This window comes from Mytilus edulis, chromosome 12 (assembly GCF_963676685.1).
Source record: "Mytilus edulis chromosome 12, xbMytEdul2.2, whole genome shotgun sequence".
Lineage (NCBI taxonomy): Eukaryota > Metazoa > Mollusca > Bivalvia > Mytilida > Mytilidae > Mytilus > Mytilus edulis.
The window spans coordinates 69,338,466-69,363,804 of record NC_092355.1 but is presented as its reverse complement, the minus strand read 5'-3'; the positions used below and the strand labels follow the sequence as shown (position 1 = coordinate 69,363,804).

General features: G+C 31.6%; 1 long non-coding RNA gene across 3 annotated transcripts; it reads right to left on the bottom strand.

Annotated features, from left to right (window-relative positions):
• Nucleotides 1–1,086: 1,086 nt before the first annotated feature.
• LOC139498991 (uncharacterized) lies at nt 1,087–24,874 on the bottom strand. 3 transcript variants are annotated; one of them, XR_011658065.1, is made up of 5 exons: nt 24,752–24,874; nt 11,682–11,763; nt 6,776–6,964; nt 1,725–1,832; nt 1,087–1,293 (listed from the first exon to the last, which is right to left on the bottom strand). It is a non-coding gene; the product is annotated as an uncharacterized lncRNA (long non-coding RNA). The 3 variants fall into 3 exon arrangements; XR_011658064.1 differs by lacking the exon at nt 24,752–24,874 and adding an exon at nt 16,307–16,374; XR_011658066.1 differs by lacking the exon at nt 24,752–24,874 and adding an exon at nt 15,691–15,714.
• Between the last annotated feature and the right edge of the window lie 465 nt (nt 24,875–25,339).

The following is a 25,339-nucleotide window of genomic DNA, read 5'->3' as shown; positions in this document are numbered from 1 at the left end:
AAAAACCTTAGTTATTAGGAAATTACTTTTCTGATTTAGACGTTCCCTGTTTCAACTACTATACCATGATGTGAATATACACAGGTAAAATAGCTACGGACGTTTTACGTTCGTAAAAAATCCGTAAAACGTCCGTATTATACGGCACGTCTACGGACGAATAGTACCACGGACGTATAACGTCCGTTGCTTCCCATCCGTAAAACGTCCGTAATACGGATATTTAGTATCACGTCCGTATTACGGACGTTTAGTACCACATCCGTATTAAGGACGTTTAGTACCACGGACGTAATACGGATGTTTTGTACCACGGACGTATAACGTCTATTATAATTATGCATTATAATATATATATATTATAGTATATAACACACTTATTGTAGTATATATAACACACTTATTATAGTGTATAGTATAGTTTGATTTTTATGTAACAGTTGCATTGTATTGCTGAAACTTTTGATGGAACTGTCAATGATAAAATGCTATACTTTTTTTTAAGGTGATGATACTTTTTATTTGCATTTCCTTATATCATGTATATAGTCTCCTAGTGTTCTATCTAAAAAAAATATTCTGATGCAATACACATACAAGGATTTTGTCCAAGAACTTTCTGTCATACAGTGACTTGTTGTTTAACAAGTTGAATATTGATGATATCTTTTTAAACATTTTACATGATATTTCAAGAGTAAATCAACAATAATCAGAAGTATTTCAGTGGTGGTCTTTGGTTCATATTTTGCTTTCATGTATTAACTTGATAAAACAAGGCTCTTAGTTTTCTCTATTTGTCATGTCCAAACCCTTTCACAACACACTATATAGTTCATTTTTTTCATTGTTGGAGGACATATGGATACCTATAATAGCTCACTATCACATCATGTGAACTCTGGTGGATATTTTTCTCATTGGCAATTCAACCAAATGTCCTTACTTTTATAAGTCCTTTTAATTATATATCAAGAGTAATTGATCTCAAGAGTATAAATTGAGAATACTGTAATGTTTCCTTTTTACAGTTTTGAATGTATCCTTTTTCTTCAAACTTTCTTAGAACAAACATAATCTTCAATCTTCTTCAAAGTTCAAAATTTTATTTCCAAGGATTTATATTCACATTATAATTTCTCTACTTTCCAAGTCTATGAATGTCAAAATAAATGTCTTCTTTGTAAATTTAAACGTTCTATTTTTTGTAAAATTCCCAAGTTTGTGAGGTAGTCTTCTGTGTCCTGTATTCATGGTATTGGTTATTCTTCACCATGTTCACTGTGATGGTAACTGAAATAAAATATTCATAAAGAATATAAATCTAACTTCCATGAATTACATAAGCTAATTGTTATATGTTTGCAAATTCATTCTGTTAATGCAAAATCATTAACTGGTCGGTTTGTTTGTTGCTTATTTGAATGTCCAGTGGCAAATATTTTATGTTTTCTAAATAACAACGTTTACTTATCAAAACATAATATTGGCCAGTCTGACTAGGTAAGTTTGTAATGTAAATGCTATGATAGTCTGAATTTCTGACATCTCAAGTGTGTGTGTATGGAGCAGAAGGAGGCGAGCAGAGTAAGGCTTAATGCATGCATTGAATCAGAAAGTGAGAAAAATAAGCAACACTGTACATGTACAATTAAACTTGAAACAGTTTTAGGTAGATAACATAAAATTATTTAAATTAACTGCAATTCTACAGATGAACTTACTTTGATATCAGGTCTGTTTTGCAGGGCATTCACACCTACATGACATACATGTTCACCAGTAATATCAATCCTTGTCAATAATGTCCTTTCCTTTCATTTGGTAACAAGCTAAAATTGTATATATATATATATAAATTAATCAAGAAGTCCAGACAAAAACTATATGTAGTATGAACCGATGCTCACTAATTTATACCTTTCCTATATACTTTTACTTTTAAGTAAATTGAAACAAAATGTAAGCTAACAACAGAAAGAAGATCAAGTTTAAGCTTATAAAAAAATCCTATATACATGTATGTGCAGATTTTAATAAAAGAACAACCTTTCAATGTACCTTGGCAATTGATAAACTTCAATTGAATCATAATTTCCTGTCAATATGCACATCTACATAGTATGTCCTTATTATCTACTAAGTTTCATGAAATTCTGTTGTGTGGATTCAGAGGAGTTGCAATGACAAACTGTTGAAGTAGTAATAAAGCAAATAAGTTCAAAGGGGCATAACTCCTAGAAAAAAAAATGAATTGTAATTTCCTGTTGATATGCACATCTACATATTATGTCCTTATTATCTACAAAGTTTCATGAAATTCTGTTGTGTGGATTCAGGAGAGTTGCAATAACAAACTGTTGAAGTAGTACATTAAAGCAAATAAGTTCAAAGGGGCTTAACTCCTAAAAAAAAAAATTGAATCATAATTTCCTGTCGATATGCACATCTACATTGTATGTCCTTATTATCTAAAAAGATTTCATGAAATTCTGTTGTGTGGTTTGAGAACAGTTGTGATGACAAGAAACAGGACTTGACGTCAGACAGACAGGTCAAAAACATTATACCCCCAAAACTTCGTTGAGTGGGACATAAAAATGCTGAATATCATGAAACTTAGTTAAATTGTTCATATTTTTTGTTGTAAGCTCCCATTTGATTTTTATAAATTTAAGTTTGTCAGTTTCTGAGTTATAAGATTTTCTTCATACATGTCATAAGAAAAGGGGTGACTTTCAAGTTTTTGGAAATACATGTATCCTTAAAATTTCGTTAAACTTTGATGACCGATTTATAGCTATTAAGAAAACCTCCTTTTAGTTTTCTTTTTATAAATTTCTGATATACATGTGACATTGAGAAATTATTGTTTGTTTGCAGTCTGACAACAGATTAACCAATTGTTGTGCAACAGCCCAGTGTATTGCACAACAGCAAGAAATCTTTAATTGAATCTACATGTAGATTCAATTCTTGAATTCATATAAACTGCTACTTTTGCATAGGTAATGTTTCTGTATTTAAAATCTGTAGTACTGGACATTTACTTTTGATATTTAGTATCATAACTTTCTTTACTTAAAAATTATTGTAACATTTAGGTACGGTACATGTATAAGTCGTTCCCAAACCTAATTACAAACATTAATGTGTAAACTATGTAAAAGTTTCACAGTCAATGAACCATGATGAGGGGATGGGGCTATATAATCTCCATGGAAACAATACTTGCAAATGCCAATAAATTTGCATACCAAATATTATTGACTAAACATAAGCAGTTTATCTTAAACTGATCTAATCACAAACTAATACATGTAAACTAAGATAAGTTTCAAAGTCATTAGACTGTGACTGAGGGGGCGAGGCCAAATATTCTCCATGGAAATGAGATGTGCCAATGCTTATACAACTGAATACCAATTAACATTGCCCAACCACTAATGGTTCCCCTTGAACTGACCTAATCACAAACTAATACATGATAACTTAGAAAAAATTTCAAAGTCAATAGACCATGACTAAGGGGGCGGAGCCAAATTATCTCCATGGAAATGAGATATACCAATGCTTATACAACTGCATACCAAATATCATTGACTTACCACTTGTGGTTCCCCATAAACTGACCTAATCACAAACTAATACATGTATGAGCAAAAGTTTCGAAGTCAATAGACCATGACTGAGAAGGCAGGGCCAAATAATCTCCATGGAAATGAGATGTGCCAATGCTTATACAACTGCATACCAAATATGATTATCCTATCACATGTGGTTCACCATAAACTAGACCTAATCACAAACTAATACATTGTTGATGCCGTCGCCTCCGAAGCTACAGTACTACATATTTTTTGGTTCAGAAATAGTACATAGATGCAAAAGTAGCTGTGTAACCAATTTCAAGTTCTTTGACTACATTTATTCAGAAACATATAATATGTCAAATATTTATTTACAATCCAAATTAGGACCTGTATCAAGGAGTAAGAAACTTGTCAACATTTAAGTGAAGCACTAATTATAAGAATTTTTGCATACATGTAGCAATATAATACTTCCTACAGAAAGTAACCAAAAGTTAGTGTGCAATAAATTCTATTATTGCATAGCAATATAATATTTCCCACAGAAAATAACTAAAAGTTAGCGTGCAATAAATTCTATTATCATATACTTAGACTTAATAACATATGATTTTTACCGTATGATAATAGCATTAAATTAAAGTATTTTCTATATTTTTCGAATTGGTGCTTAGCAGGCTGATATGAAAAGTTTATCACATGCTTCGATTGTTATCACATGCCTTTCTGTAACGTTATCACATGGCATTTCGGTGATACTCGGCAAATTCCAGAAAATACACCTTAATGCTACGTTTTCAGTGAAAAACATTACAAAGTAGTGTACAAAACAATTATATGAATACTGGAAAGTATATTGTGTAAAATAATTAAATTAAATTAAAAAAAAATATTAAATAAATGCATTTTTTAAGTTTTTCTGAAACATTATTTAGAAAGTTACTTTAAAAAAAGTTGACTTTTCCAAACAATTTTCATCATGTATATTGTTGAATTATTTTTTTGTCGATTCGTCCATATTAAAATGTTGGGTTTTTTTTTCTCTCTGTTGAGGCATATGATAGAAAGATTTCTTATTGAATGTATCAAATTTTGGGTCCGACGTCCGTGAACTTTTTACTCTTTCAAGATCTTTTCGGGAACCACGTAGAAGGATCAATATATGAATCTGTTATTTTTCTCTACTGTTGAAGCATATGATAAAAAGATCATAACATGTCATTTTTCATATATCGCATGTATTATCAGCCCTAGGTTCAATATCAGCCCAAGAGCCGCATGGCTCGAGGGCTGATATTGACCGAGGGCTGATAATACATGCGATATGAAAAATGCCATGTAAAAATCTGATAATATTGCACTAGTGCAAAAATCTTCAAAAAATCATGACGTTATCAATGACAAACTCTTAGTTTAAACCAATTTTTACTTTCAAATATTATATTGCTATACAATAAAAGGGTTATTGCATGAATATTGGGGTATATTGTCCCTCGTAGAACATATATTGCACTCGCAAGCTTATGCAATATAAAATTCAACTCGGTACAATATTCCCCAATATTCATGCAATAACCCTATAAAATTGCACCAGTGCAATACATCTTCAAAATTATTGCATGAATATTGGGAAATATTGTCCCTTGTAGAACAAAAATTGCACTCGAAGCTCGTGCAATATAAATTTTACTCATGACAATATTCATGCAATATCCCTATATTATAACTACAATTGCACAATATTAATATTAATCACTTTACCATAAGTTATTATAAAAAAGAAGATGTGGTATGATTGCCAATGAGACAACTATCCACAAAAGACCAAAATGACACAGACATTAACAACTATAGGTCACTGTATGGCCTTCAACAATGAGCAAAGCCCATACCTATTGCTTGGTGTCAAGGTACTGTAAATTCAGAAATTAATGCGAGGTTTTTATTATTGCGAAAAATGCGACTGAGTTGTAAACGCAATAATTTAAACTCGCATTTTGAAATATTTTATATGAATTTAACAGGATTTTTCTCAAAATCGTAAAAATTAACATCGCATTCAAGTCTAAAATGACAAAATCGCAAAAATAAATGCACGCAATAATTTCTGAATTTACAGTAATTAAGAATCTCAAATTTGATAAAAATAATTAAGCACGTATTCTTCATTTTGTGGTTTAAAGTTTCTTTAGACAAGTAAGATGCTGAAAGAATATAATATACAGATATAAACAATACCAAATATTCACATTATTTTTTCAAAATGGTCTCAAAGCTTCAAATTTGCAATTTCTTTAATGAAAAATGCACCAAAAAAAAATAATACCTGTAACACTTCGGTTTTGTACATTTCATGAGCAGGAGATTATCATGATTATATAATTTAGTCAAATACAAACTTATAACTCCATAAAAGTATCGTGCTTAAGCCTTTACATAAATTTCAAGAAAATCAACCAAAAACTGACCAAAAAAGGACTCATTTTTGCGGAGTTATCTCCCTTTCCAATGTTAATTTCCAAAGGAAATATAAAATGCCACTTTTGAGTTTTCCTCAAGTTAGATTTTATGGGACTTTTTTCTGTGTATATAAAGGGCATAACGCTATAGATTAGAACTAAAACATTTTCTGTTTTAATTAGTTTGAGGTTAACCGTTTCCTCCATAATGACGCTTTTTGACCCCACCCCTTTACTCCATAATGACGCCTTTTGACGCCTGTGTAGTACCTCAGTTGAAACGCATTGACTACAAAATGTCTGCATATTAAAAAAGACTTTAAAAAAATTGTATCCAATATGAAAAGGATATTCAGGAGAATATCTTACTTGAATTTCATTGATGAAATGTTCGTTTTTACAATGCATTAATACTTTAAACCTGATGATTTTTTTTTTATTGAAAAAATCCTATGCGAATCAAGTTTGTAAACAAAAAATTCCATGGAGGAAAGGGTTAAATCTTAGTTGAATTGTTCATGGTTTTGTAAAAAAAATAATTTGTCACTTCTAACTGTTAACATGGATAATTTTCAAACTTGCCCACAACAAGAATCAAAACTTGGAACTCTATGACCTCAAATTTTAAAATAAATCTTGGAAACTACATGTCCATGATTTACCGAGTTTGACAAGAGAGCAAAATTATTAAATAAACTAGGCATCATTTTAATATAAACATACCTCTCATCACAAAATTATTCATTGACTACTGCTCCTCTGTGCTCATATGCACATAAATCAATATAATGACAATCTATAGCTATGAATCCACTATATAATCTAGACAGCAATGACCCAAATGAATTCTGTTCTGTTGCTTATCTTCTCCTACTTCTCAAAGTACTTGTACTTGTACATTCTTTGAAAATGCTAAAAGAAATAATGTTTAATGAAATAAAGTTATAATATCTGCCAAAATTGCATTTAATATTTGATCTTGCAAAATTGGCTTAGTTTTGATCTTTTAAACTAGACCAACAAACTTTCCCTGAAAAAAAAAGGATAGCTCTTCTTAACCTGGTAAACATTTTAACTCCAGGTCAAATTTGCTCTGAATGCTTTAGTTTCTGCTTTCAGAGATACATGTATAAGCCAAAAACTGCATTTTACCCCTATGTTCTATTTTTAGTCATGTTGGCATGTTAGTTAGCAAGAGGGGTCATCCGACACATATTTCTAACTAAATAAGTGTAATTTAGTGGTTCAATTTGTCTTATCTTGCTGTTTATCATATTTTTTTTTGTTCTGTTTTTTATATTTTACATTGTATAAATCAGTCTCTTAGTTTTCTTGTTTGAATTGATTTACAAATTTGTGATTCTCATATAGGGTCCTTAAAAACTGAATATGCAGTATTGGCTTTGCTCATAGTCATTGTTGAAGGATGTAAAGTGACCTATTGTTGTACATGTTAACAGTTAACCTCGATGTCACTTGATTTCTGGTGGAGAGTTTTCTTTTCTTGTTAAGGGTGCAATCAACAGTTTTTTTCTATGACGTCATATTTTGAGGGACCATGTATAAGTGACCCTTAGTGGTGGACTGATTAATAAAGATACTTGTATAAAACTAGATATCACTGGAATCAGAATGTTCTCTAGTTTATAATGGAATAAAAAAAAGTGTACTTTTAATAGTATAAAAAAGTTTTATCCAGAGAAACTGGGAAAAACATTGCCTAATTTAAGCTTAAACAAGAGTGCACACGCTGAAATGTCTCGCCTTCTATACTAATCATTGATATTATGTTGATAGTCCTAAGTATAAAGCTAAGCTTTAATACAACTGTCACATAAACTTAACATTAACCAACATAACTAAACAAAGACCAATGAACCTTAAAAATGAGGTCAAGGTCAGATGAACCATGCCAGGCAGACATGTACAGCTAACAATGCTTCTATACAACATATATAGTTGACCTATTACTTATAGTTTAAGAAAAATAGACCAAAACACAAAAACTTAACACTGTGCAATGAACTGTGAAAATGAGGTCACGGTCAAATAAAACCTGCGCGACTGACATAAAGATCATAAAATATTTCCATACACCAAATATAGATGACCTATGGCATATAGTATTAGATAAAAAGACCAAAACTCAAAAACTTAACTTTGACCACTGAACCATGAAAATGAGTTCAAGGTCACATGACATCTGCCTGCTAGATAGGTACACCTTACAATCATTCCATACAACAAATAAAGTAGACCTATTGCATATAGTATGAGAAAAACAGACCAAAACACAAAAATTTAACTATAACCACTGAACCATGAAAATGAGGTCAAGGTCAGATGACACCTGCCAGTTGGACATGTACATCTTACAGTCCTTCCATACACCGAATATACTAGCCCTATTGCTTGTAGTATCTGAGATATGGACTTGACCACCAAAACTTAACCTTGTTCACTGATCCATGAAATGAGGTCGAGGTCAAGTGAAAACTGTCTGACAGACATGAGGACCTTTCAAGGTACGCACATATCAAATATAGTTATCCTATTACTTATAATAAGAGAGAATTCAACATTACGAAAAATCTGAACTTTTTTTTCAAGTGGTCACTGAACCATGAAAATGAGGTCAAGGACATTGGACATGTGACTGACGGAAACTTCGTAACATGAGGCATCTATATACAAAGTATGAAGCATCCAGGTCTTCCACCTTCTAAAATATAAAGCTTTTAAGAAGTGAGCTAACACCGCCGCCGCCGGATCACTATCCCTATGTCGAGCTTTCTGCAACAAAAGTTGCAGGCTCGACAAAAACCTGAAATCAGGTCATGTGCACACCCCTGAAGACATGATACCTGCACATTTTTCATAATCAAAGTTGTATGAATTTCATAGATTTTTACCTGGTCTTTCAAAAAATTCATGCTTCAGGGTACGTTCGCCTGCTCCATAAAGAGCTACAGTGTCTGCAAATAAGTTTTCAATTTTCACTGCCAAAAAAAACAGACTGTTTACAGTGTTGTCTCCCCTCAAAACATGTATATTTAATCTAATTTTTTTAATTATTTTAATCATTCAACCTGCTTTAATTGAAGTTAATTATGGTGACTTGAATAACACCGGTATCACTCAGATTACAATTCTACCTTGACAGGTAAGTTTGTATTTAGCCTATAAAATACTTATTTAGCCTTGAGAATTGAAAGGTCAGTTTCCCATTCACACAATAGAGGTTGATAAATTTGGCTTCATGCCATTTACCTTGTCCAAAATTAAGGTCACTTTATTGTTATTGTGATATTGTTAAAGTACAAAAGAACCCTATATTCTGACCAATACTTAAAACTTTGTGCATCTTGATTTAATTGTTAAAAATCTGTTAATGTTGAATTTTAGGGGTTATTTTAGGCCTTTTAATTGCATATTTCTTTACATGGTAGTTTTTTTCAGATATAAAAAAAAACTATCTGCTTGACTGTTATAGAAATAGACTATGCTTGCAGAGTCTTGTTTTTTGTTAACACCAAATCTGACAGATTATTATTAAGTTGCAAAATATTTTAAACGAGAGCTGAAATTTTTTCTATCTTTAAATGTGCATTGAACAATGTTGAAGGTTAAGGTTCATGTGGACCCTATGGCTAAACTGGCCGTATTTTCACCTCAAAATTTTCTCTGAGTACAGGCAAACCTGTGCATCTGGAAAAGTTTCAAGGCATAGCATGCCCTAGATAAATAGAATTCAAATGCATTGTATGATTTAGAAAATTCATAACTTAACTGGATTTTGCCATACACTTTTTTCGTCTCTGCAGAAGATGATAAAATTAACAAACAGTTGAGTTTACCTTGATATGGTCCACTCAGGTACACAGTTTAAATAACCAATTATTGTCAGGTATCTATTGTCCATCTAATGTCCATGTCAATTAAAAATGCTCACTTTAATTTTTATCTGTGGGGAAGTTCTCAAACCTGTTTCCCAACTTAGTTTATTTTGGCACCTTCTGGAGGAATGAAAAAAAGTGCACTGCAAAATCCTGGTAAGTTTTTATTTTTCTAAAACATAAAATATATTTATAATTCATTTATCTAGTGCATGCTATGCCTGGAAAAATTTACAGATGCGCAGGTTTGTCTGTACTCAGAGTAAATTTTGAGGTGAAAATACGGTCATTTTAGACATAGGGTCCACATGAACCTTAAAATAATCATAATGTGAACAAGAATGAAGAAAACATCTTAGTCCCAAAAAAAAACCATCATCAACCAGGATATAATATTCCAAATTTTAATTTATTATACTATTATCAGTTGAAATCTCAAGCCACTATTTTGCATGTTTACAATGTAGGTCATGTCCCAACAGAAAATCAATGAATTTGACAGTACAATGTACTCTTAGCACAAACACATAAGGTCACTGTGAAATAGACATCTAGGGCAAGAAACAGTCAGTTATACCAAACCAGTTTGACTAGATATCTAGTTTAAAACCAGTTTGACTAGATGTGTCCTATATTTTGACAATGTAAATGACATGAGGACCTGCATGGGTTTTTTAATATCTGTATTCTTTAAATTTTTAGGGCATTTTTCTTTTAATATAGCCTTAAAAATAACTCTCATTCTGAAAAGCAAATTCTCATGAAAATGATTTTACTATATAGTCTTTCTGTTACAAGATTATTTATCAATTATGCACATTGATCATTATATTATCGGTATTGCATCACAGTTACCTAAGTTTCCTTTTTATTTTGCACATTTATTCTTTATACTTTTGCACCGCATTATTCTCTTTCTTTATTTTGTTGTTCATTTTCTCTATTCTCTATTTTTTGTTGCTATTACATTTATTCTCTATTCTGTAAACCCCATTCTGACCCTTATAGGTAAACTTCTATTGTATGAATGGGATAAACTGACCTTTCAATTCTCAAGGCTAAATAAGTATTTTATAGGCTAAATACAAACTTACCTGTCAAGGTAGAATTGTAATCTGAGTGATACTGGTGTTATTCAAGTCACCATAATATATCTTTACAACCAAATACAAAAAACATGATACTTTTTCACCAATTATGTTGATAAAAAGGGACTTCCCTCCATGTCTATTTTTAGTTGGGGAATAACCCCTAGTTTTTATACGAAACTGTTTATAGCAACCTAAACAATATTTTATTTTGAAAATAAGGGAGCAACCATTTGATTTTTATGGGGGGGCTAGGATGAAATTTGAAAAAAATAGGCAGGACAGGAGTTTTGAGTGTAAAAAAAATGCAGGATGACAATTTAGGTAAAAAAAAGTCGGAATAAACTAATAAAAAAAAGGCAGGACTGAATAGAGTGAAAAATAAAAAGGCAGGACAGAAATTACAACTGAAAAAAAATGCAGGACAAAATTTTTCATCCTATCCACCCCCCCCCTCCCCCACCCCCCTTAAAAACAAATGGTAGCTTCCTAATTATGTAATTTAAACATTATTATCAGAATTACAATATGACAGATTTATAAGTGGAAAAAAGTGAATTTACACTTTTAAAAATTCCTCTATTTTCTCACTCACTATCACCATGATCACCACATTTTTTGTATTTTTATATTAACATTACGTACATGTAAAGCAGACCTTTCACCTTCTCAAGGAGTCCACTTCCCATGTACAAGAGGAGGCCCAAACAGCTTGATTTTGAGTAAGCTAAAAAAAAGTTCAAATAGATTATGATACACTAAATAAATACATAAATTACATGTACATAATAATTTAATAATAAATATGAATCCACAATCATGGTTTCAGAAATGACACATCAATTTAAATCAATAGATATCATACATCTGCATTGGCTAGAGGTACATGTACAGTTGGGTGCAGACCAAGCATTACATAAAGTAAACGCAAGTTAACGCCGCGTGCACATATTTCGTTAGTTAACTTCAAATCTCCCGTTTACTAGTAAACGCACGTTTACTATAATTACGTTAACGTGGCTGAAATGGAAATTTCTAATGTCTACCCTAGTAAACGGGCGTTTACTATGTGTCCGTTTAGTCAGTAGTAAACGGGCTTTTACTTCAGAATTCTTCAAATTTATTTTTACGTGCACTTAAAAGTAAACGGGCATTTAGTACAGATTTTACAAGTATATTTTTACGTGCACTTGAAAGTAAACGCACGTTTACTTTTCGCGTTAACTGATTGGGTAAATTTAGAAATAAACTTCAAGTTCATTTGCACATTTATTTTATAAAAACGACCTTTGGTCTTGATATTTTACGTATATGTGTTTCAAACCAGAACAATTCAAAAACTCTTTTAATTCGAAATATTAAATTACACAAAATCACTTTCATTAAGTCCATTAACTTTACTGATAGGCAGATTTTCTATATTTTTCTTCCAAAAGTTACATGTGCAAATATCGATACGAAAAGAAAGGTTATCCGAGACATCGGGAGAATATTTCAATATGATGGGATATAAACATCATGGTTTTTATTGTTTCGTTCCCCATTCATAATTGTCTCTTCGAATTCCTACTATAACTCGGGGTATTTAAAACCATTATTTTTAATCGAAATTCACCTTGTTTGCCTTGGATTTACATGATAAGATTCTGTTTTGACAAATGATAAAAAAAAAGACGTAAATTGTACAGTGTATTGAAAGGGATATCGATAAAGGGTAATATAAGTATGTACATTTGTACCGGTCATCTCGTCAATTTAAATGTTCAAATATTGCTATCCTTACATGGATATAATAAACTAATTTACTATGCAGCTATATATAGTGCTAATATGGTCTGTTTTGGTCTGTTTTGGTTAAAATTCGAGTCAGTCTGAGGTTAGAAAACTACTAAAATGTTGTTTCAATATTCAATATTTTGAATAAAAAAAGTACATGCAACCCTTATGAAAAGAGAAACATTGCTGCAACCTTACGGTAATTTTCCATCAAAAGAATGATGATGGAAAAAATATTTCTAATTTCCATCATCCTTTGATGTATATTTTTGGTTTAGGATGGAATTCCATCAAGTACCATCAATTGTCCATCAAGTGTTGATGGAAAATGAAGAAATTGATGGAAGATCTAGGGAAGGGAATATTCAAATATTGCTACCTATTTTATTATACAATCAATCCATACATGAAAATATAACTCATTTACTATGCGGCTATATAGATTTAAATACTAGAAGGCTTATATGGTCAGTTTTGGTTGTTGCGGACAAATAATTTTTATATATGAGTCAGTCTGAGGTATGAAAACCACTGAATTTTCTTTACGATTCAATATTTTGAATAAAAAAAGGACATGCTGGCCCTCTAAATTGATGCGAACAAAATTTTTTAGTCATAATATTCAAATATTGCTACCTATTTTATTATACAATCAATCATTACATGAAAATATAACTCATTTACTATGCGGCTATATAGATTTAAATACTAGAATGCTTATATGGTCAGTTTTGGTTGTTGCAGACAAATAATATTATTATATGAGTCAGTCTGAGGTATGAAAACTACTGAATTTGGTTTACGATTCAATATTTTGAAGAAAAAAAAAGACATGCTAACACTCTAAATGGATGCGAGTAAAATTTTTTAGTCATAATACTCAAATACTGCTATCTTTTTCATTATACAATCAATTCTTACATGAAAATATAACTCATTTACTATGCGGCTATATAGATTTAAATACTATAATGCTTATATGGTCAGTTTTGGTTGTTGCGGACAGATAATTATATTATATGAGTCAGTCTGAGGTATGAAAACTACTGAATTTTGTTTACGATTCAATATTTTGAATAAAAAAGTACATGCTGGCACTCTAAATTGATGCGAACAAAATTTTTTAGTCATAATATTCAAATATTGCTACCTATTTTCTTAGACAATCAATTCTTACATGAAAATATATCTCATTTACTGTGCGGCTATATAGATTTACATAATGAAATGCTTATATGGTCAGTTTTGAGTGTTGCGGACAAATAATTTTATTATACGAGTCAGTCTAAGGTAAGAAAACTATTGAATTTTGTTTGTGATTCAATATTTTGAATGAAAAAGGACATGCTGTCACTCTAAATTGATGCAAAAAAAAAAATTATGTCATAATATTTAAATATTGCTTCCTTTTTTATTATACAATCAATCTTTATATCAAAATATAACTCATTTACTATGCCGGCTATATAGATTTACATAATAAATTGCTTATATGGTCAGTTTTGGTGTTGCAAACAAATAATTATATATTACGAGTTAGTCTGATGTATGAAAACTACTGAATTTTGTTTACTATTCAATATTTTAAATAAAAAGAGGTCATGTCCGTCAGACTGGTACAAAAATTCCTGTCAATTGTTACGTATTATATGGTCAATTATGGCATGAAAATATAACTGAATTACTTCTTTATAGAATAAGATAACTTGTTAAGAGGTAAATATTGTCAGTTTTGGTTAATGATATCAAATAATTTTGTTTTACGAGTCAGTCTGTCTAAGATGAACAAGAAATTTACTATAATTATTGTTCAATTAAATACAAATGTGTGACATTTTTAAATAACTTTTATCGTCAATATGTCAAGCAGAAATGACCGGTTGGTCAATTAATTTTGATGTTCCTTATCATTTCATATTTTAGGTCAGTGTATCCAGGTTACGATGACAATCTGCGTTAACGGCCGTTTACTACAAACAGTAAACGCGCGTTTATACTTTTTAGGAAAATAGAAGACGCGCATTTTCCCACGTTAACGCGGAGGTAAACGAGAAAGTAAACGCCCGTTTACTCTTTACAAAATTAGAAGACGCGCCGTTTTTGCGTTAACGCGGAGGTAAACGCGAAAGTAAACGCCCGTTTACTTTTAATGTCTACTGCAATTTCGGAGTTAACGCACAGTTAACGCGGCGTTTACATGAAGTGCACGCGAGTAAACGCCGCGTTAACTTTTTCGGCCCGTCTACATGTAATGCTTGGTCTGCACCCAACTGTATAGGGGGAGGGTTAAGATCTCATAAACATGTTTAACCCCGCTTGAATTTTGCGCCTGTCCCAAGTCAGGAGCCTCTGGCCTTTGTTAGTCTTGTACTATTTTTAATTTTAGTTTCTTGTGTACAATTTGGAGTTTAGCATGTTTAGTATGGCGTTCATTATCACTGAACTAGTATATATATTTGTTTAGGGGCCAGCTGATGGACGCCTCGGGAATTTCTTGCTGCATTGAAGACATGTTGGTGACCTTCTGCTGTTGTCTGCTTTATGGTCGGGTTGTTGTCTCTTTGACACATTCCCTGGCATTTCCATTATCAATTTTATGTATATTAAATTTTTATATCAGTGTTTTCTAATTTCTGGGTAGTCTAGTAGTCCAAATTATTATGACGTCTTGAAAGGCTATTATAATATTATTTTTTGGACGCTTTACTCTAATGTACAGTAAGGCGTCAAATAAAAAAAATGTAATAGCCTTTCAAGAAGTCATAATTATTTGAACTAGGTAGTCTAGATAAGTACAAACTTATGTAAATAAGGGCAAATTTGCAGACTTTTATTTTTTATATAAATTAAATATTAATTATATTCATTTGGATTTTACCCAAGTCATGCAAGTTGGGCAAGGCCATTCTTTGCAGGAGTATATTTTACAGATTTTAACCATTTTTATATAAAGTAGGGCAATTTTTTTTTAAAGCAGGACGAGTTGGTAAGGAAGCCACCACTTGACTTTTATGGGGTGGGGGCTACGATAAAAATGTTATCCTGCATTTTTTTTTTTAAAGTTGACAGAACTCCAGTTCCGCATATTTTTCAAATAACACCCAAGCACCCCCCACACAGGCACTTGTCTCAGAAAAAAAAATCCTATATATATGTATTAAATATGTATTATATTAAGGTATATAATATAGGGAATTTTTTTTCTGAGACAAGTGCCTGTGACATGGTGACCCCCCCCCCCCCCACCTCCAATAAAACTCACGTGGTAGCTCCCTTAACAAGAGTGGGACATTTTTAGAAAGGGAGACGTGTTGTTAAAAAAGTAGGCCGTTTTGGCAGTGGGTCGAGTTGACTTGCGTCCGTTCTTGCCAATCTTCTGATCTTTGTCAGACTGATTTTCGGGTTTGCATGCGATGAAATTTATAAATTCAAATGTTTTTTCGTGAAAAGTATACCACTAGCATCTTCTTAAATATTTGCATGATAATATTTACCTTTCGGTGCGCTTTCCAAGTACAAAAATTATAGCGGGTATGTAAATAATCCATCAAAAAGACACACAACTTTCTTGTTTAACCCTCTTGCTGCCAAAGGGACATTTATGGCTTCTACACACAAATCTTGTTGATTGTGTAGAACGTCAAAGGTCCATTGTAACGTCACAATACTCAAGGGCACTGACAACGTCAAAATACGGCGTCAAAAGGGCGATTTTGGCGGGAATGAGCAAACTGAATAAAATGCTTTAAAAGTATACTTTAAACGGATGTCAAGAAATGATACAGGATCATAAGCTTGTTAGTAATATGAGGAAGGCGCTACCTTAAATGCCAGCTTTATACATGTACATATTTATGATATACCTATATATGCTGTATTGCTAACTATTAAATACTAAGACAATGTCCTATATATATTGATTAATTGTTGGTTGTTTAACGTCCAATGGCAAATATTTCATGCATGTTCAGAACGAATGTATGTCTAAAATAAAATTATAATTTCAGATGGAAAATGTTTAGGGAACGATCATTGAACTTGTGAAGGCAGGAGGGGTTATAGTATTTTTCCCAAAAATTTGATGAATAAAAATTCTGTTCAAGCAGAGGACAAACAAAATATTTTGAATCCAGACCTTCACCAAAAATGATTTTATCTTTCAGATATGCAAAATAAAGAGGTAGGGCCAATATGCCGAGGATTTTTTTCACAGAAGGGCCAATTTAAAAAAGTGTCGACAGAATGAAATTTACTAGAAAAACAAAAAATAAAAATGCTTTTTGATCAATATCTCGATTTACATATATTATGATACGTGTGATCAATAGTTAATGTAACCTTCAAAAAGGATAAAAGTCCAATATGCGGATTTTCGTGTGTGTTTAGGTAGGAAAAACAGGGAATCCCCCCTGAAGGACATTTCAAACCAAAAAAAAGTTATGCTTTTTTTATGACTTGTTATTCATACTATATTTTCCTTTAAAAATGAAATTGGTTTAGTGTGTCCTTATTACATAAAAAACAACTTTTTAAAGAAAAAGTTGTAACATCGATAAATTGTACCGATATAGCCTCTTAATAAAAGATAAAGGTATAAGCATCGCCGTATTTTAACTACTAATATATGATGACTTTGAAGTAAGGGTTCAAATCTCGCTCAATATATTTGCATTTTTTGTGTTGTTATATTAAATTTTAATGTTTCTATCATATTTTTTCGGATGTTTGCTTATTTCATAGAGTCTTTCTGGTTCATTTTTGACTATATAGTTTACTGGTATATCATTCAACATGTATCAAAGAAAAAAATAATGTATCGCTTATTGTGTGCATTCCTATGACTGTCCATACTCTTGACGAACTTTCTATTTATGTGTTTACATTTATTACATATATTCAAGGAACAACTGCCGTTAAACTGATGTAGGTGCCTGTACATAGCCTGTAGATAACCAATAACACGAGAATTATTTTCTATAGCAATGAAGCCTACATGTTGTGAGTGTAATATACACATAACTTCAAATAAGGCCATTGTATACAAGTTTCAAAACAACACATTTTTACAATTTTTCGAAACCTTTTTTGAACATGGCATTATATGTAACAAATGCAGTCAACAACAATTTTCTCGCCAATTCACAAACTATATAGATACTAGTATTGAATTTTTTTACCACCGTCCCTACACCGGTACCTAAGTCATCGAGAAAACACAACAGATCAAATCAATTACACTACAAATAGTGATTGTAGGTAAAACATCAAGAAGCTGTTGCATCTGTATCACAACAAAGGGCCGATTTGTTAAAATGCCAGAAAAGACAATATAGCATGTGTTAGTAACATGGGGTGATCTATGACCAACTGATGTAAGATGTTCTCCGGTTATAATAATATATACATGTATTATCTTATCTTATCTTATAGACGATAAAACATTAAAAGACCAGGACAAATACAGATATACATATATTCAGAATGAGAAAATCACGATTTAAATTTGTTCAATATTATTTGGCTCTTTGACAAGTTACGTGGTACATTGTATGGCACCTTGCATAAAGGATGTTTATAATAAAATAGAATCAATATTAAAAAATCAATAGTCTTGGCCTTGTTATTGTAGGAATACCTGTTCAAGGTATGGAAATAGATGATGTGACGTATTTTCATGTACTATAATTAGCATCTATCAGGCTTTTTAAAACATGAATTATCTATCTTATCGAATGAAACAAATCCTCGGCAAATCGGCTCTACCTCTTTAACTTTTATATATCTAAAAACATTTAAAACTTCCCAAACCGCAAAGATAAGTCTGTACATAGTATTTTTTTAGGTGTTAATGGCCATATTTGCCAATTTGTTATGATAAACCTTAAAGTCATATGAAACCTCAAATTAAAAAAAAATATGCATCTGTTTTTTATAACTAAATGGATAGTTTTCATTATAAAACTTTTGTACATATACTTTTTTCTGAGGAAAATTCTTTAATTTGTCCACATTTAGAAGAAGTTTACTTATTTTTAATTGCTTGCTTCCAGGAAGCAATTCGCCGACATATTTTCCGTATGCATAGTGACCTGAGCGTAACCCTCCTCGTAAAAATCCGGTGATCGCAATACGCATGAATCTGTCCTTAAAATAAACAATTATCTGATTGTTCATGTTAAGCACGTGCTCAATACCCATGCTTTTTGTTATTTATTTACTATAAGGTGACAATCGGTAAACTTCGGCTTCAAAACACGGCATTTAATGAGCAGCCATATTTGTTAAATCATAACAGACAGAGAGAAAAAAAATTGACGATTATACGATATATTTGCGTAAATAATGATAAAATCGTGCACAGAGGACTTAGTTTGTGATATATACATGCATTGGTTCAAGAATTGGAAAAACATTATTTTTCACAACTCACTCGTTTCATATGACTTTAATACTAGTGTTAAATTTTGACTAAATAATTTTAATTGATAGCGCTGAAAGGCTTCGGTGAAAAAAATCTCACTCGAATAAAAAAACATTTGTATTCCTGATCATCTTCAGTTTGTGAGTCTCATGTATTCAGAGTCAGTTTTATGTCATTTCTTGCATATATTTTTTTTGGTTACATGTACATGATGTAGCTTACTTTTTAAGTTTATATATGACAGCAGACTAAAATTGAGAATGGAAATGGGAAATACAAGCATGTCAAAAATTTGCTGTCGAGTAATGCTTAATCATGTCATAGTTGTTTTTGAGAAGACACATTTGGTTTCCACACAATAACTTGAGTATAAGTGAATGGATCTCTATGAAATTTTACTAGAAGGATCAATACACAAAAGGAAGATTAGAATTGATTTTTTGGTTATGGTACAACATTTTTTGGGTTGTTTTTTTTCAAAATTTTGGGTTTTTCTTCCAAAATTTACCTTAATTACATTGATTTTACTGGTCTAGTATATATAGATGCAACAAATACTGATTTGGAAGGAGATGCACTCAATATAGGGTGTTTTAAATATTTTATCTGTAATTGGTGCATTTGTCCTATGATGTGTACTTCTTGATAATGTCGACGTGAGTATCATGATAAAGAAAATATATTAGGTAAGTATATATATAGTATGAAATTCAAAACAGTGTAGCTGTGGCCATTGATTGACACATTAAAATCATCCATTGACTGGGACAATTTACGTGAACGTTTGTCTGTAACGACCACTGTTCACGACGTACCTACGATAGACATTTAAACTGTGGGGTCTCCAAAGGTTTCTTAACGCCTTTAATTATAAAATAATTCGAAAAATTAATCAGGAATAACCTTTGTGTTTTGATTTATATAATTGATATAAATCAAAATATCGTGTTATTTCTGATTAATTTTTCGAATTAATTTATTTAGGTGTTGAGAACCTTTGGTGACCCCATATATAGTTTAAGTATCTTTAAAAAGTACATAGAGAGCATTGGTCGTTACATACAAACGTTCACCTAAATTGTCCCAGTCAATGGATGATTTTAATGTGTCAATCAATGGCCACAGCTACACTGTTTTGAATTTCATTCTATATTCACAATTGATATGTGCCAGTGCGCTGCAAAAGGATCTTCTTTCCCTTTAATTACCAAAATTGCACATGTTTTTTTTCTGTCACAGAAACACAAGTCATGATTTATTTGGTAAATAAAACACTTGTCATTGTTTGAAACTTTCAGTAATACAAATTTAGTTTAGCCTGTTTAAATGTTCACTTATTGTGTGAAAATTTTATAAGAAAATGTTCAAAACACTTGATAAAATTGCATTATCCGCAGAATTATTGATAACTTACTTTCCTCACTATATATTCACAAGGACATATACCTAACATATTGTCCATGCTATTCTGATCTGAGTTTTTATTCATACATACATGTATACTGGCATGATTTGTGCTGTTCCAAGTTGTCTTCTTTTTCTGTTTCTTGAGAAGTATTTGTTTAACCTGTTCAGTCACTATAAAGTGTTACAATTCTTATTTAGACGCAACACATATATAGTGACCAAAAAGGTACCGCTTTCACATGAGAGAAGCTAGAAAAAAAATTAAATGTACACATTTTCAATATTTTTATAGGGCTTACTATTATATGAAATTAAGGAGTTGAAGACATCTGCTGAATAGAAATGTTTGAATTCACCTGATACCTGTTTTCAAATTAGTCCATATTGAAGTTTGAAGGGTCCAAAATTAAAATATGTTTGATTTCAACTGACATTAAAAAAAAAATGGTGTTTTTTATATGCTCAATAAACATCTGTGGTCTTATCAGGCTGTGCATGACGAAGCATTTTATTGCCTTTAGGTTTGTACTATTTTTTTGTTTTGGTCATGAAAATAAAATTTGTAGTTCTGTTGTGAAGTTGCTAACATGAGAATACCCAAATTGCACCTATATTGTCAGTTTTTTTCACCAACTGTTTTTATGTACCAGGCAAAAGTTTATTCTGTGCTTATTTTGTAGACTATCCTTGTTTACAATATAGTTACACCAATTTAATTTTGAGTCCATGTAGAGTCATAGAAAAATAAGTTTGAAATGACCTCCAAATAATCCATGATACTATAATGAGGTCAGTAGTATATGGAATTTGGGTACTGACTCAGTACCCAAATTCCATACATCATTACATGTATGGTTAATTTCAAATCCTTAAAACTGGAATATAAACAGATGTTTTGTTTTACTTCTTCAAATATTTCAAACAATTTGACATTATTCCATGCTTCAACTATTATTTTTTGAAGAAAAGGATGCTAGTAACAAATTTAATTTGCTCATTTCAAAAAGAGGATAATTATATAACTTTACATGGTGAAAGAAAACTTGTCAGATTTCTGCAGGTTTTTTTTGCTGAATAGGTACAATTTGGTAACTGAGTGCAATTTTGGTACTGTGATGTTATATACTTGTAAATGTAACCATAAGTGTGTATTGCTAAATAGGTTGAAATGTGAACCTGATAGTAATATAGTGATAAAGTACTTGGTAGAGTGAAAATGTTTTGATCAGGTTTAAACTGATGCATAAAATATATACATGGGGACTGCTGCAGCTTGAATTTTAAAGGATGTAGCCCACATACTTCCAAGTAACATGCCCTGTATAAATGCATACCTATCAAAGTCATGGTATTCTCATGGGTTATCATAATCTTCCCATAAAATCCAATTTTGGACAATATGGGAGCATACAAATTACAATATATACAGTACTAAATGTACTACTCAGACTCAAGTCTCCTTTTATGATTAAACTAAGAGAGAGAGAAAAACAAAACAGAAGTTTCCTTCTCCTGGGACTTATATAAGGTAGATATCTGACATGTGACATAATCAATAAAAAGATTTGTTGAGAGTTTGCCAAAGGAAGTACAGAATTAAAAGATTGTGAATTATTTGAATATTTTGTTTTGTTTTGTTTCGTTTTGTTTTGTTATTAAAGTTGTGATTTAGTCTGTGGGCTACCATAGGCGGATCCAAAGGGGGGGGGGCTTTTTCGTGGGGGGAAATTTGTTGATTATATAGGGAATCACTGAAGCAAGACTGGAGAGCCCCGTCAGCGTGTCCCCCTTATGAAAAGTTCTGGATTCGCCATTGGCTACATGAATAACCGTGATCACATCCAACAGTATAACTAACGTCATTATCACTGTTCCTTGATGTGTTGAATTATGTGGCTGATGAACATAAGTAGTCCTGGTCACTCAGTGCACCGGAGTTTACCCCGCATGCCGCATGGTCATTATAAAAAAAAACGAAATGTATTGCTTGCAGAGGTTTATTCTGTGTTCCCATGGCTGGACGGGACCTTTACGCTAAATATGTTATCGTTAATTACGATTTTGTGATTTTTAAATGAAGTAGCTGTGATTATTCAAGTAATTTGTTTTGACCTCACTGATAATGGAAAGTTGAAGCAGACGAAACATGGCGTCAGATGTTGTTGTCCTAACTTCGGTAATTTCCGTGGTACAATAAAATTTAAATAAGCTACACAAGTTACCAAAATTTCTGTATTCTTGATTTTGTAAACAAACAAAAATTCATGTCGTATTTAACATCGAAATTATTCTGATTTGTCCCGTTTTTCAAGCTCGCGTTGAAACGTTAAATTCGGCCGCCATTAACAAAAATAATCGTACGAGATTTAACGAGAGTGACGAAACTTTTCAGATGGGTCGTGTAGAGAGAGTTATCGTTCTTTATTCCAAAACGATGCTTCTACCATAAGTGCCAGCTAAAGCTGGCATACTATAATACAAACTTATATATTTAACGTGTTTACTAATTATCTAGTTCGTCTTTTCATGTAAAATGTTGCATTCTTTCGAGAAATTTGTTTTACGGTTTTTTTTTTTTCGTACATCTATCAATCAGAATATCTCATATAAATCAAAAATCTTATCCCTGATAAATAATCATAAAAAAGGTAACTGTTATACTTGATTACGTTAAATATTAATATTCATTCACAATACACCGTACACGCTTTATTTAAAAGAACTGGATACTTTATTTAGGGCTCAAATACCACGATTGAAATCTCAGCTAGGATTTTTTTTTGTAAAACTTAAAGTACACACATGTTAACCGATGTACTTATATTGCCATACGATATTTCAATACATTTTAAACCTGTTTCATCATGGAAGCACTGCATGCCTTAAAAATTTTTATTTTTATTCGAAATGGGGATGTTAAATAAGTAGTAGACACAATGATTTCTATTCCTATCATATATATCATAGATATATCCTTTCCCAGTGGCAACCTCTTTTTTTTCTGGCATTCACCACAGATCTTTTACTTTGTATGACTCATTGAGCAATAGTTTTATTGAATATTGAATTTCAGGCGTCCTTAATATTGCATGAAATATTTGCCACTGAACGTTGAGAAAAGAATAATTTATCAATTAACAGATTTAAAGATATTTCGTGTATGTCAATTACAGTGTGTACTTTATCATAGTAAATGAAACTGATTTATTATTGATTCAGGTTTACTTGTAGACAATAGTCTCAGAGAATTTCTTTCCTCGTTTTTACTATGTTTTTTTTTAATTCGTATTCTCTAAAATTTTGAGCAATAAGTGATCAACAAAATTATAATAAACATGATTAAAGAATAAGCAAAATGAATATGGATAATAATTTTTATATAAAAAATATTTCCTCGCCTACCGAAACAAGGATTGAAATCATGATAATTTTAATCGGACACTATTGATACTTTACAACAAGAAGTAGTTCACAGAATCATAGAACAGCTGCTCGGAGATTTTATTTATTTTTATGAATTTGTACACGCTTTGTTTTTATTTTCATTTTCATTGAGTGCCGTTGTTTTGCCGTTTATATAATGATTTGAGAGATTTTTTACAGTATTTATACCAATTACCTAATAAAAAAACGAGACTAAATATTTTACTATTTTATAGGTGATTAAGAATCATTTATGCATTTCACTTGACAAAGATAAAACAAAGTCGCCCTTAAAGCTAGTATAGCAATTGGTATATTATTTTCACTTTATTTTAAGACAAGAAAGATTAAAAAAAAATATATTCCAAGGTTAAAAGTTGTATTTGTAAATTATCTTGTATTAAAAACATCGTTTATGACAATCTTAGAGCATATTTAACTTCCGTAAAATTACTTATATACATCGTTTTCATAATTACGGCTACATTGACGCGGGAAAAATTATGGACGGCGGGAAAGCGCAGTTTTACAGATAGGCACAAGTTTTGCAACGTCACAGATAAGAAACGTCAAGATGCTTTTGGCGCGACAAAGCAAGAAAAAAACTCGGCAGCAAGAGGGTTAAAACCCGGTTTCTTCAAGTTAATCGACAAGCAAACCATTTCAATATTTATCTGTTTGTAATAACTTGTTGATCCAACAGTTTTGAAAAACCAGAGGTCCTCGTATTATCTATCAGACTAGTATACATCTTTCCATTCTTTTTAACTGTAAAACATGAATTCAGCAGCCGACGAGCGTCCATGCATGGATGAGTTGGTAAGCGGAAGAAGGGATTCCGTAGACCGCCCTACGTCACGATTCATGAATTATGCATATTCTATTTATAGGCTATTTTTAAACGATTCGGAAAATACTAATGCTAAAAATAGAATTTTCTTCACATGTAAAACTATCTTAACCCTCTTGCTGCCGACCGTTTTTCAAGGTTGCATTTCATATGCCGGAAAATACGACAGCTCAACGTCTGTGACGTAACATGCCAAACAACCACGTCATTCGATATATGACGTCACGACAAAATGACCACTACATTTGGGACCAATTGGAGAAAAACATGACCCTGTTTATTCTTCTGTATTTTAATTGAAAGAGATACAGCATTGATAAGAAGCTTGCATAAATTTATCCATGGACATATGTGTCCCTCCGGCACTGCCGGTTTGGACATATGTGTCCCTCCGGCAGCAAGAGGGTTAAAAAAACGATGCAAAAT